Here is a 15,011-nt window from a genome sequence, read left to right on the forward strand (position 1 = left end):
CTCTTCGCGCTCCAAATGTCCAGTTGCATTTTCTACAGAAAGAGTGTTCAGACCTGCTCAATCAAAAGTATGGTTTAACTCTGTTAGCTGAATGCACAGATCAGAAAGAAGTTTCACCGAAAGATTCTGTGGAGTTTATATTTGAAGACATTAATTTTTCCACTATTACCCTCTTAGCGTTCCGAATCTCCACTTGCATTTTCTACAAAAAGAGTGTTTCATAACTGCTCAATCAAAAATATGTTTTATCTCTGTTAACTGAATTCACAGATCAGAAATAAGTTTCACAGAATGCATCAGTGTAGTTTTTATTTGAAGATATTCTTTTTCCCAATGTAGGCCTCTTAGCGCTTAGCATGTCCAATTGCAGTTTCTACAGAAAGAGTGTTTCAGAACGGCTCAATCAAAAGTAAAGTTCAACTCTGTTAGTTGAATGCACAGAACAGAAAGAATTTTCACAGAATGCTACTGTGTAGTTTATATTTGAATATATTCCTTTTTCCACTATTACCCTCTTAGCGATCCGAATGTAAACTTGCATTTTCTACAGAAAGAGTGTTCAGAACTGCGCAATCCAAAGTATGGTTTAACTCTGTTAGCTTAATGAACATATCAGAAATAAGTTTCACACAATGCTTCTGTGTAGTTTTTATTTGAAGATATTATTTTTCCCAATATAGGCCTCTTAGCGCTCAGAATGTCCAATTGCAGTTTCTACAGAAAGAGTGTTTCAGAAAGGCTCAATCAAAAGTAAGGTTCAACTCTGTTAGTTGAATGCACAGAACAGAAAGAAGTTTCATACAATGCTTCTGTGTAGTTTATATTTGAACATATTCTTTTTCCACTATTACCCACTTAGCGCTACGAATGTCCAGTTGCATTTTCTACAGTCAGAGTGTTTCAAAACTGCTCAATCAAAAGTATGGTTTAACTCTGTTAGCTGAATGCTCAGATCAGAAAGAAGTTTCACAGAATGCTTCTGTGTAGTTTATATTTGAATATATTCCTTTTTCCACTACTACTCTCTTAGCGCTCCAAATATCCAGTTGCATTTTCTACAGAAAGAGTGTTCAGATCTGCTCAATCAAAAGTATGTTTTAACTCTGTTAGCTGAATTCACAGATCAGAAAGAAGTTTCACAGAATGATTCTGTGTAGTTTATATTTGGAGACATTCCTTTTTCCACTATTACCCTCTTAGCGCTCCGAATCTCCACTTGCATTTTCTACAGAAAGAGTGTTTCAGAACGGCTCAATCAAAACTAAGGTTCAACTCTTTTAGTTGAACAAACAGAACAGAAAGAAGTTTCACACAATTCTTCTGTGTAGTTTTTATTTGTAGACATTCTATTTCCCAATATAGGCCTCTTAGCGCTCAGAATGTCTAATTGCATTTTCTACAGAAAGAGTGTTTCAGAACGGCTCAATCAAAAGTAAGGTTCAACTCTGTTAGTTGAATGCACAGAACAGAAAGAAGTTTCATACAATGCTTCTGTGTAGTTTATATTTGAACATATTCTTTTTTCCACTATTACCCACTTAGCGCTACGAATGTCCAGTTGCATTTTCTACAGACAGAGTGTTTCAAAACTGCTCAATCAAAAGTATGGTTTAACTCTGTTAGCTGAATGCTCAGATCAGAAAGAAGTTTCACAGAATGCTTCTGTGTAGTTTATATTTGAATATATTACTTTTTCCACTACCACGCTCTTCGCGCTCCAAATGTCCAGTTGCATTTTCTACAGAAAGAGTGTTCAGATCTGCTCAATCAAAAGTATGGTTTAACTCTGTTAGCTGAATGCACAGATCAGAAAGAAGTTTCACCGAAAGATTCTGTGGAGTTTATATTTGAAGACATTCCTTTTTCCACTATTACCCTCTTAGCGCTCCGAATCTCCACTTGCATTTTCTACAAAAAGAGTGTTTCATAACTGCTCAATCAAAAATATGTTTTATCTCTGTTAACTGAATTCACAGATCAGAAATAAGTTTCACAGAATGCATCAGTGTAGTTTTTATTTGAAGATATTCTTTTTCCCAATGTAGGCCTCTTAGCGCTTAGCATGTCCAATTGCAGTTTCTACAGAAAGAGTGTTTCAGAACGGCTCAATCAAAAGTAAAGTTCAACTCTGTTAGTTGAATGCACAGAACAGAAAGAATTTTCACAGAATGCTACTGTGTAGTTTATATTTGAATATATTCCTTTTTCCACTATTACCCTCTTAGCGATCCGAATGTAAACTTGCATTTTCTACAGAAAGAGTGTTCAGAACTGCGCAATCCAAAGTATGGTTTAACTCTGTTAGCTTAATGAACATATCAGAAATAAGTTTCACACAATGCTTCTGTGTAGTTTTTATTTGAAGATATTATTTTTCCCAATATAGGCCTCTTTGCGCTCAGAATGTCCAATTGCAGTTTCTACAGAAAGAGTGTTTCAGAAAGGCTCAATCAAAAGTAAGGTTCAACTCTGTTAGTTGAATGCACAGAACAGAAAGAAGTTTCATACAATGCTTCTGTGTAGTTTATATTTGAACATATTCTTTTTCCACTATTACCCACTTAGCGCTACGAATGTCCAGTTGCATTTTCTACAGTCAGAGTGTTTCAAAACTGCTCAATCAAAAGTATGGTTTAAATCTGTTAGCTGAATGCTCAGATCAGAAAGAAGTTTCACAGAATGCTTCTGTGTAGTTTATATTTGAACATATTCTTTTTCCACTATTACCCACTTAGCGCTACGAATGTCCAGTTGCATTTTCTACAGTCAGAGTGTTTCAAAACTGCTCAATCAAAAGTATGGTTTAACTCTGTTAGCTGAATGCTCAGATCAGAAAGAAGTTTCACAGAATGCTTCTGTGTAGTTTATATTTGAATATATTCCTTTTTCCACTACTACTCTCTTAGCGCTCCAAATATCCAGTTGCATTTTCTACAGAAAGAGTGTTCAGATCTGCTCAATCAAAAGTATGTTTTAACTCTGTTAGCTGAATTCACAGATCAGAAAGAAGTTTCACAGAATGATTCTGTGTAGTTTATATTTGGAGACATTCCTTTTTCCACTATTACCCTCTTAGCGCTCCGAATCTCCACTTGCATTTTCTACAGAAAGAGTGTTTCAGAACGGCTCAATCAAAACTAAGGTTCAACTCTTTTAGTTGAACAAACAGAACAGAAAGAAGTTTCACACAATTCTTCTGTGTAGTTTTTATTTGTAGACATTCTATTTCCCAATATAGGCCTCTTAGCGCTCAGAATGTCTAATTGCATTTTCTACAGAAAGAGTGTTTCAGAACGGCTCAATCAAAAGTAAGGTTCAACTCTGTTAGTTGAATGCACAGAACAGAAAGAAGTTTCATACAATGCTTCTGTGTAGTTTATATTTGAACATATTCTTTTTTCCACTATTACCCACTTAGCGCTACGAATGTCCAGTTGCATTTTCTACAGACAGAGTGTTTCAAAACTGCTCAATCAAAAGTATGGTTTAACTCTGTTAGCTGAATGCTCAGATCAGAAAGAAGTTTCACAGAATGCTTCTGTGTAGTTTATATTTGAATATATTACTTTTTCCACTACCACGCTCTTCGCGCTCCAAATGTCCAGTTGCATTTTCTACAGAAAGAGTGTTCAGATCTGCTCAATCAAAAGTATGGTTTAACTCTGTTAGATGAATGCACAGATCAGAAAGAAGTTTCACCGAAAGATTCTGTGGAGTTTATATTTGAAGACATTCCTTTTTCCACTATTACCCTCTTAGCGCTCCGAATCTCCACTTGCATTTTCTACAAAAAGAGTGTTTCATAACTGCTCAATCAAAAATATGTTTTATCTCTGTTAACTGAATTCACAGATCAGAAATAAGTTTCACAGAATGCATCAGTGTAGTTTTTATTTGAAGATATTCTTTTTCCCAATGTAGGCCTCTTAGCGCTTAGCATGTCCAATTGCAGTTTCTACAGAAAGAGTGTTTCAGAACGGCTCAATCAAAAGTAAAGTTCAACTCTGTTAGTTGAATGCACAGAACAGAAAGAATTTTCACAGAATGCTACTGTGTAGTTTATATTAGAATATATTCCTTTTTCCACTATTACCCTCTTAGCGATCCGAATGTAAACTTGCATTTTCTACAGAAAGAGTGTTCAGAACTGCGCAATCCAAAGTATGGTTTAACTCTGTTAGCTTAATGAACATATCAGAAATAAGTTTCACACAATGCTTCTGTGTAGTTTTTATTTGAAGATATTATTTTTCCCAATATAGGCCTCTTAGCGCTCAGAATGTCCAATTGCAGTTTCTACAGAAAGAGTGTTTCAGAAAGGCTCAATCAAAAGTAAGGTTCAACTCTGTTAGTTGAATGCACAGAACAGAAAGAAGTTTCATACAATGCTTCTGTGTAGTTTATATTTGAACATATTCTTTTTCCACTATTACCCACTTAGCGCTACGAATGTCCAGTTGCATTTTCTACAGTCAGAGTGTTTCAAAACTGCTCAATCAAAAGTATGGTTTAACTCTGTTAGCTGAATGCTCAGATCAGAAAGAAGTTTCACAGAATGCTTCTGTGTAGTTTATATTTGAATATATTCCTTTTTCCACTACTACTCTCTTAGCGCTCCAAATATCCAGTTGCATTTTCTACAGAAAGAGTGTTCAGATCTGCTCAATCAAAAGTATGTTTTAACTCTGTTAGCTGAATTCACAGATCAGAAAGAAGTTTCACAGAATGATTCTGTGTAGTTTATATTTGGAGACATTCCTTTTTCCACTATTACCCTCTTAGCGCTCCGAATCTCCACTTGCATTTTCTACAGAAAGAGTGTTTCAGAACGGCTCAATCAAAACTAAGGTTCAACTCTTTTAGTTGAACAAACAGAACAGAAAGAAGTTTCACACAATTCTTCTGTGTAGTTTTTATTTGTAGACATTCTATTTCCCAATATAGGCCTCTTAGCGCTCAGAATGTCTAATTGCATTTTCTACAGAAAGAGTGTTTCAGAACGGCTCAATCAAAAGTAAGGTTCAACTCTGTTAGTTGAATGCACAGAACAGAAAGAAGTTTCATACAATGCTTCTGTGTAGTTTATATTTGAACATATTCTTTTTTCCACTATTACCCACTTAGCGCTACGAATGTCCAGTTGCATTTTCTACAGACAGAGTGTTTCAAAACTGCTCAATCAAAAGTATGGTTTAACTCTGTTAGCTGAATGCTCAGATCAGAAAGAAGTTTCACAGAATGCTTCTGTGTAGTTTATATTTGAATATATTACTTTTTCCACTACCACGCTCTTCGCGCTCCAAATGTCCAGTTGCATTTTCTACAGAAAGAGTGTTCAGATCTGCTCAATCAAAAGTATGGTTTAACTCTGTTAGCTGAATGCACAGATCAGAAAGAAGTTTCACCGAAAGATTCTGTGGAGTTTATATTTGAAGACATTCCTTTTTCCACTATTACCCTCTTAGCGCTCCGAATCTCCACTTGCATTTTCTACAAAAAGAGTGTTTCATAACTGCTCAATCAAAAATATGTTTTATCTCTGTTAACTGAATTCACAGATCAGAAATAAGTTTCACAGAATGCGTCAGTGTAGTTTTTATTTGAAGATATTCTTTTTCCCAATGTAGGCCTCTTAGCGCTTAGCATGTCCAATTGCAGTTTCTACAGAAAGAGTGTTTCAGAACGGCTCAATCAAAAGTAAAGTTCAACTCTGTTAGTTGAATGCACAGAACAGAAAGAATTTTCACAGAATGCTACTGTGTAGTTTATATTTGAATATATTCCTTTTTCCACTATTACCCTCTTAGCGATCCGAATGTAAACTTGCATTTTCTACAGAAAGAGTGTTCAGAACTGCGCAATCCAAAGTATGGTTTAACTCTGTTAGCTTAATGAACATATCAGAAATAAGTTTCACACAATGCTTCTGTGTAGTTTTTATTTGAAGATATTATTTTTCCCAATATAGGCCTCTTAGCGCTCAGAATGTCCAATTGCAGTTTCTACAGAAAGAGTGTTTCAGAAAGGCTCAATCAAAAGTAAGGTTCAACTCTGTTAGTTGAATGCACAGAACAGAAAGAAGTTTCATACAATGCTTCTGTGTAGTTTATATTTGAACATATTCTTTTTCCACTATTACCCACTTAGCGCTACGAATGTCCAGTTGCATTTTCTACAGTCAGAGTGTTTCAAAACTGCTCAATCAAAAGTATGGTTTAACTCTGTTAGCTGAATGCTCAGATCAGAAAGAAGTTTCACAGAATGCTTCTGTGTAGTTTATATTTGAATATATTCCTTTTTCCACTACTACTCTCTTAGCGCTCCAAATATCCAGTTGCATTTTCTACAGAAAGAGTGTTCAGATCTGCTCAATCAAAAGTATGTTTTAACTCTGTTAGCTGAATTCACAGATCAGAAAGAAGTTTCACAGAATGATTCTGTGTAGTTTATATTTGGAGACATTCCTTTTTCCACTATTACCCTCTTAGCGCTCCGAATCTCCACTTGCATTTTCTACAGAAAGAGTGTTTCAGAACGGCTCAATCAAAACTAAGGTTCAACTCTTTTAGTTGAACAAACAGAACAGAAAGAAGTTTCACACAATTCTTCTGTGTAGTTTTTATTTGTAGACATTCTATTTCCCAATATAGGCCTCTTAGCGCTCAGAATGTCTAATTGCATTTTCTACAGAAAGAGTGTTTCAGAACGGCTCAATCAAAAGTAAGGTTCAACTCTGTTAGTTGAATGCACAGAACAGAAAGAAGTTTCATACAATGCTTCTGTGTAGTTTATATTTGAACATATTCTTTTTTCCACTATTACCCACTTAGCGCTACGAATGTCCAGTTGCATTTTCTACAGACAGAGTGTTTCAAAACTGCTCAATCAAAAGTATGGTTTAACTCTGTTAGCTGAATGCTCAGATCAGAAAGAAGTTTCACAGAATGCTTCTGTGTAGTTTATATTTGAATATATTACTTTTTCCACTACCACGCTCTTCGCGCTCCAAATGTCCAGTTGCATTTTCTACAGAAAGAGTGTTCAGATCTGCTCAATCAAAAGTATGGTTTAACTCTGTTAGCTGAATGCACAGATCAGAAAGAAGTTTCACCGAAAGATTCTGTGGAGTTTATATTTGAAGACATTCCTTTTTCCACTATTACCCTCTTAGCGCTCCGAATCTCCACTTGCATTTTCTACAAAAAGAGTGTTTCATAACTGCTCAATCAAAAATATGTTTTATCTCTGTTAACTGAATTCACAGATCAGAAATAAGTTTCACAGAATGCATCAGTGTAGTTTTTATTTGAAGATATTCTTTTTCCCAATGTAGGCCTCTTAGCGCTTAGCATGTCCAATTGCAGTTTCTACAGAAAGAGTGTTTCAGAACGGCTCAATCAAAAGTAAAGTTCAACTCTGTTAGTTGAATGCACAGAACAGAAAGAATTTTCACAGAATGCTACTGTGTAGTTTATATTTGAATATATTCCTTTTTCCACTATTACCCTCTTAGCGATCCGAATGTAAACTTGCATTTTCTACAGAAAGAGTGTTCAGAACTGCGCAATCCAAAGTATGGTTTAACTCTGTTAGCTTAATGAACATATCAGAAATAAGTTTCACACAATGCTTCTGTGTAGTTTTTATTTGAAGATATTATTTTTCCCAATATAGGCCTCTTTGCGCTCAGAATGTCCAATTGCAGTTTCTACAGAAAGAGTGTTTCAGAAAGGCTCAATCAAAAGTAAGGTTCAACTCTGTTAGTTGAATGCACAGAACAGAAAGAAGTTTCATACAATGCTTCTGTGTAGTTTATATTTGAACATATTCTTTTTCCACTATTACCCACTTAGCGCTACGAATGTCCAGTTGCATTTTCTACAGTCAGAGTGTTTCAAAACTGCTCAATCAAAAGTATGGTTTAAATCTGTTAGCTGAATGCTCAGATCAGAAAGAAGTTTCACAGAATGCTTCTGTGTAGTTTATATTTGAACATATTCTTTTTCCACTATTACCCACTTAGCGCTACGAATGTCCAGTTGCATTTTCTACAGTCAGAGTGTTTCAAAACTGCTCAATCAAAAGTATGGTTTAACTCTGTTAGCTGAATGCTCAGATCAGAAAGAAGTTTCACAGAATGCTTCTGTGTAGTTTATATTTGAATATATTCCTTTTTCCACTACTACTCTCTTAGCGCTCCAAATATCCAGTTGCATTTTCTACAGAAAGAGTGTTCAGATCTGCTCAATCAAAAGTATGTTTTAACTCTGTTAGCTGAATTCACAGATCAGAAAGAAGTTTCACAGAATGATTCTGTGTAGTTTATATTTGGAGACATTCCTTTTTCCACTATTACCCTCTTAGCGCTCCGAATCTCCACTTGCATTTTCTACAGAAAGAGTGTTTCAGAACGGCTCAATCAAAACTAAGGTTCAACTCTTTTAGTTGAACAAACAGAACAGAAAGAAGTTTCACACAATTCTTCTGTGTAGTTTTTATTTGTAGACATTCTATTTCCCAATATAGGCCTCTTAGCGCTCAGAATGTCTAATTGCATTTTCTACAGAAAGAGTGTTTCAGAACGGCTCAATCAAAAGTAAGGTTCAACTCTGTTAGTTGAATGCACAGAACAGAAAGAAGTTTCATACAATGCTTCTGTGTAGTTTATATTTGAACATATTCTTTTTTCCACTATTACCCACTTAGCGCTACGAATGTCCAGTTGCATTTTCTACAGACAGAGTGTTTCAAAACTGCTCAATCAAAAGTATGGTTTAACTCTGTTAGCTGAATGCTCAGATCAGAAAGAAGTTTCACAGAATGCTTCTGTGTAGTTTATATTTGAATATATTACTTTTTCCACTACCACGCTCTTCGCGCTCCAAATGTCCAGTTGCATTTTCTACAGAAAGAGTGTTCAGATCTGCTCAATCAAAAGTATGGTTTAACTCTGTTAGATGAATGCACAGATCAGAAAGAAGTTTCACCGAAAGATTCTGTGGAGTTTATATTTGAAGACATTCCTTTTTCCACTATTACCCTCTTAGCGCTCCGAATCTCCACTTGCATTTTCTACAAAAAGAGTGTTTCATAACTGCTCAATCAAAAATATGTTTTATCTCTGTTAACTGAATTCACAGATCAGAAATAAGTTTCACAGAATGCGTCAGTGTAGTTTTTATTTGAAGATATTCTTTTTCCCAATGTAGGCCTCTTAGCGCTTAGCATGTCCAATTGCAGTTTCTACAGAAAGAGTGTTTCAGAACGGCTCAATCAAAAGTAAAGTTCAACTCTGTTAGTTGAATGCACAGAACAGAAAGAATTTTCACAGAATGCTACTGTGTAGTTTATATTAGAATATATTCCTTTTTCCACTATTACCCTCTTAGCGATCCGAATGTAAACTTGCATTTTCTACAGAAAGAGTGTTCAGAACTGCGCAATCCAAAGTATGGTTTAACTCTGTTAGCTTAATGAACATATCAGAAATAAGTTTCACACAATGCTTCTGTGTAGTTTTTATTTGAAGATATTATTTTTCCCAATATAGGCCTCTTAGCGCTCAGAATGTCCAATTGCAGTTTCTACAGAAAGAGTGTTTCAGAAAGGCTCAATCAAAAGTAAGGTTCAACTCTGTTAGTTGAATGCACAGAACAGAAAGAAGTTTCATACAATGCTTCTGTGTAGTTTATATTTGAACATATTCTTTTTCCACTATTACCCACTTAGCGCTACGAATGTCCAGTTGCATTTTCTACAGTCAGAGTGTTTCAAAACTGCTCAATCAAAAGTATGGTTTAACTCTGTTAGCTGAATGCTCAGATCAGAAAGAAGTTTCACAGAATGCTTCTGTGTAGTTTATATTTGAATATATTCCTTTTTCCACTACTACTCTCTTAGCGCTCCAAATATCCAGTTGCATTTTCTACAGAAAGAGTGTTCAGATCTGCTCAATCAAAAGTATGTTTTAACTCTGTTAGCTGAATTCACAGATCAGAAAGAAGTTTCACAGAATGATTCTGTGTAGTTTATATTTGGAGACATTCCTTTTTCCACTATTACCCTCTTAGCGCTCCGAATCTCCACTTGCATTTTCTACAGAAAGAGTGTTTCAGAACGGCTCAATCAAAACTAAGGTTCAACTCTTTTAGTTGAACAAACAGAACAGAAAGAAGTTTCACACAATTCTTCTGTGTAGTTTTTATTTGTAGACATTCTATTTCCCAATATAGGCCTCTTAGCGCTCAGAATGTCTAATTGCATTTTCTACAGAAAGAGTGTTTCAGAACGGCTCAATCAAAAGTAAGGTTCAACTCTGTTAGTTGAATGCACAGAACAGAAAGAAGTTTCATACAATGCTTCTGTGTAGTTTATATTTGAACATATTCTTTTTTCCACTATTACCCACTTAGCGCTACGAATGTCCAGTTGCATTTTCTACAGACAGAGTGTTTCAAAACTGCTCAATCAAAAGTATGGTTTAACTCTGTTAGCTGAATGCTCAGATCAGAAAGAAGTTTCACAGAATGCTTCTGTGTAGTTTATATTTGAATATATTACTTTTTCCACTACCACGCTCTTCGCGCTCCAAATGTCCAGTTGCATTTTCTACAGAAAGAGTGTTCAGATCTGCTCAATCAAAAGTATGGTTTAACTCTGTTAGCTGAATGCACAGATCAGAAAGAAGTTTCACCGAAAGATTCTGTGGAGTTTATATTTGAAGACATTCCTTTTTCCACTATTACCCTCTTAGCGCTCCGAATCTCCACTTGCATTTTCTACAAAAAGAGTGTTTCATAACTGCTCAATCAAAAATATGTTTTATCTCTGTTAACTGAATTCACAGATCAGAAATAAGTTTCACAGAATGCATCAGTGTAGTTTTTATTTGAAGATATTCTTTTTCCCAATGTAGGCCTCTCAGCGCTTAGCATGTCCAATTGCAGTTTCTACAGAAAGAGTGTTTCAGAACGGCTCAATCAAAAGTAAAGTTCAACTCTGTTAGTTGAATGCACAGAACAGAAAGAATTTTCACAGAATGCTACTGTGTAGTTTATATTTGAATATATTCCTTTTTCCACTATTACCCTCTTAGCGATCCGAATGTAAACTTGCATTTTCTACAGAAAGAGTGTTCAGAACTGCGCAATCCAAAGTATGGTTTAACTCTGTTAGCTTAATGAACATATCAGAAATAAGTTTCACACAATGCTTCTGTGTAGTTTTTATTTGAAGATATTATTTTTCCCAATATAGGCCTCTTAGCGCTCAGAATGTCCAATTGCAGTTTCTACAGAAAGAGTGTTTCAGAAAGGCTCAATCAAAAGTAAGGTTCAACTCTGTTAGTTGAATGCACAGAACAGAAAGAAGTTTCATACAATGCTTCTGTGTAGTTTATATTTGAACATATTCTTTTTCCACTATTACCCACTTAGCGCTACGAATGTCCAGTTGCATTTTCTACAGTCAGAGTGTTTCAAAACTGCTCAATCAAAAGTATGGTTTAACTCTGTTAGCTGAATGCTCAGATCAGAAAGAAGTTTCACAGAATGCTTCTGTGTAGTTTATATTTGAATATATTCCTTTTTCCACTACTACTCTCTTAGCGCTCCAAATATCCAGTTGCATTTTCTACAGAAAGAGTGTTCAGATCTGCTCAATCAAAAGTATGTTTTAACTCTGTTAGCTGAATTCACAGATCAGAAAGAAGTTTCACAGAATGATTCTGTGTAGTTTATATTTGGAGACATTCCTTTTTCCACTATTACCCTCTTAGCGCTCCGAATCTCCACTTGCATTTTCTACAGAAAGAGTGTTTCAGAGCGGCTCAATCAAAACTAAGGTTCAACTCTTTTAGTTGAACAAACAGAACAGAAAGAAGTTTCACACAATTCTTCTGTGTAGTTTTTATTTGTAGACATTCTATTTCCCAATATAGGCCTCTTAGCGCTCAGAATGTCTAATTGCATTTTCTACAGAAAGAGTGTTTCAGAACGGCTCAATCAAAAGTAAGGTTCAACTCTGTTAGTTGAATGCACAGAACAGAAAGAAGTTTCATACAATGCTTCTGTGTAGTTTATATTTGAACATATTCTTTTTTCCACTATTACCCACTTAGCGCTACGAATGTCCAGTTGCATTTTCTACAGACAGAGTGTTTCAAAACTGCTCAATCAAAAGTATGGTTTAACTCTGTTAGCTGAATGCTCAGATCAGAAAGAAGTTTCACAGAATGCTTCTGTGTAGTTTATATTTGAATATATTACTTTTTCCACTACCACGCTCTTCGCGCTCCAAATGTCCAGTTGCATTTTCTACAGAAAGAGTGTTCAGATCTGCTCAATCAAAAGTATGGTTTAACTCTGTTAGCTGAATGCACAGATCAGAAAGAAGTTTCACCGAAAGATTCTGTGGAGTTTATATTTGAAGACATTCCTTTTTCCACTATTACCCTCTTAGCGCTCCGAATCTCCACTTGCATTTTCTACAAAAAGAGTGTTTCATAACTGCTCAATCAAAAATATGTTTTATCTCTGTTAACTGAATTCACAGATCAGAAATAAGTTTCACAGAATGCATCAGTGTAGTTTTTATTTGAAGATATTCTTTTTCCCAATGTAGGCCTCTCAGCGCTTAGCATGTCCAATTGCAGTTTCTACAGAAAGAGTGTTTCAGAACGGCTCAATCAAAAGTAAAGTTCAACTCTGTTAGTTGAATGCACAGAACAGAAAGAATTTTCACAGAATGCTACTGTGTAGTTTATATTTGAATATATTCCTTTTTCCACTATTACCCTCTTAGCGATCCGAATATAAACTTGCATTTTCTACAGAAAGAGTGTTCAGAACTGCGCAATCCAAAGTATGGTTTAACTCTGTTAGCTTAATGAACATATCAGAAATAAGTTTCACACAATGCTTCTGTGTAGTTTTTATTTGAAGATATTATTTTTCCCAATATAGGCCTCTTAGCGCTCAGAATGTCCAATTGCAGTTTCTACAGAAAGAGTGTTTCAGAAAGGCTCAATCAAAAGTAAGGTTCAACTCTGTTAGTTGAATGCACAGAACAGAAAGAAGTTTCATACAATGCTTCTGTGTAGTTTATATTTGAACATATTCTTTTTCCACTATTACCCACTTAGCGCTACGAATGTCCAGTTGCATTTTCTACAGTCAGAGTGTTTCAAAACTGCTCAATCAAAAGTATGGTTTAACTCTGTTAGCTGAATGCTCAGATCAGAAAGAAGTTTCACAGAATGCTTCTGTGTAGTTTATATTTGAATATATTCCTTTTTCCACTACTACTCTCTTAGCGCTCCAAATATCCAGTTGCATTTTCTACAGAAAGAGTGTTCAGATCTGCTCAATCAAAAGTATGTTTTAACTCTGTTAGCTGAATTCACAGATCAGAAAGAAGTTTCACAGAATGATTCTGTGTAGTTTATATTTGGAGACATTCCTTTTTCCACTATTACCCTCTTAGCGCTCCGAATCTCCACTTGCATTTTCTACAGAAAGAGTGTTTCAGAACGGCTCAATCAAAACTAAGGTTCAACTCTTTTAGTTGAACAAACAGAACAGAAAGAAGTTTCACACAATTCTTCTGTGTAGTTTTTATTTGTAGACATTCTATTTCCCAATATAGGCCTCTTAGCGCTCAGAATGTCTAATTGCATTTTCTACAGAAAGAGTGTTTCAGAACGGCTCAATCAAAAGTAAGGTTCAACTCTGTTAGTTGAATGCACAGAACAGAAAGAAGTTTCATACAATGCTTCTGTGTAGTTTATATTTGAACATATTCTTTTTTCCACTATTACCCACTTAGCGCTACGAATGTCCAGTTGCATTTTCTACAGACAGAGTGTTTCAAAACTGCTCAATCAAAAGTATGGTTTAACTCTGTTAGCTGAATGCTCAGATCAGAAAGAAGTTTCACAGAATGCTTCTGTGTAGTTTATATTTGAATATATTACTTTTTCCACTACCACGCTCTTCGCGCTCCAAATGTCCAGTTGCATTTTCTACAGAAAGAGTGTTCAGATCTGCTCAATCAAAAGTATGGTTTAACTCTGTTAGCTGAATGCACAGATCAGAAAGAAGTTTCACCGAAAGATTCTGTGGAGTTTATATTTGAAGACATTCCTTTTTCCACTATTACCCTCTTAGCGCTCCGAATCTCCACTTGCATTTTCTACAAAAAGAGTGTTTCATAACTGCTCAATCAAAAATATGTTTTATCTCTGTTAACTGAATTCACAGATCAGAAATAAGTTTCACAGAATGCATCAGTGTAGTTTTTATTTGAAGATATTCTTTTTCCCAATGTAGGCCTCTCAGCGCTTAGCATGTCCAATTGCAGTTTCTACAGAAAGAGTGTTTCAGAACGGCTCAATCAAAAGGAAAGTTCAACTCTGTTAGTTGAATGCACAGAACAGAAAGAATTTTCACAGAATGCTACTGTGTAGTTTATATTTGAATATATTCCTTTTTCCACTATTACCCTCTTAGCGATCCGAATATAAACTTGCATTTTCTACAGAAAGAGTGTTCAGAACTGCGCAATCCAAAGTATGGTTTAACTCTGTTAGCTTAATGAACATATCAGAAATAAGTTTCACACAATGCTTCTGTGTAGTTTTTATTTGAAGATATTATTTTTCCCAATATAGGCCTCTTAGCGCTCAGAATGTCCAATTGCAGTTTCTACAGAAAGAGTGTTTCAGAAAGGCTCAATCAAAAGTAAGGTTCAACTCTGTTAGTTGAATGCACAGAACAGAAAGAAGTTTCATACAATGCTTCTGTGTAGTTTATATTTGAACATATTCTTTTTCCACTATTACCCACTTAGCGCTACGAATGTCCAGTTGCATTTTCTACAGTCAGAGTGTTTCAAAACTGCTCAATCAAAAGTATGGTTTAACTCTGTTAGCTGAATGCTCAGATCAGAAAGAAGTTTCACAGAATGCTTCTGTGTAGTTTATATTTGAATATATTCCTTTTTCCACTACTACT

Source organism: Symphalangus syndactylus, chromosome 24 (assembly GCF_028878055.3).
Source record: "Symphalangus syndactylus isolate Jambi chromosome 24, NHGRI_mSymSyn1-v2.1_pri, whole genome shotgun sequence".
Lineage (NCBI taxonomy): Eukaryota > Metazoa > Chordata > Mammalia > Primates > Hylobatidae > Symphalangus > Symphalangus syndactylus.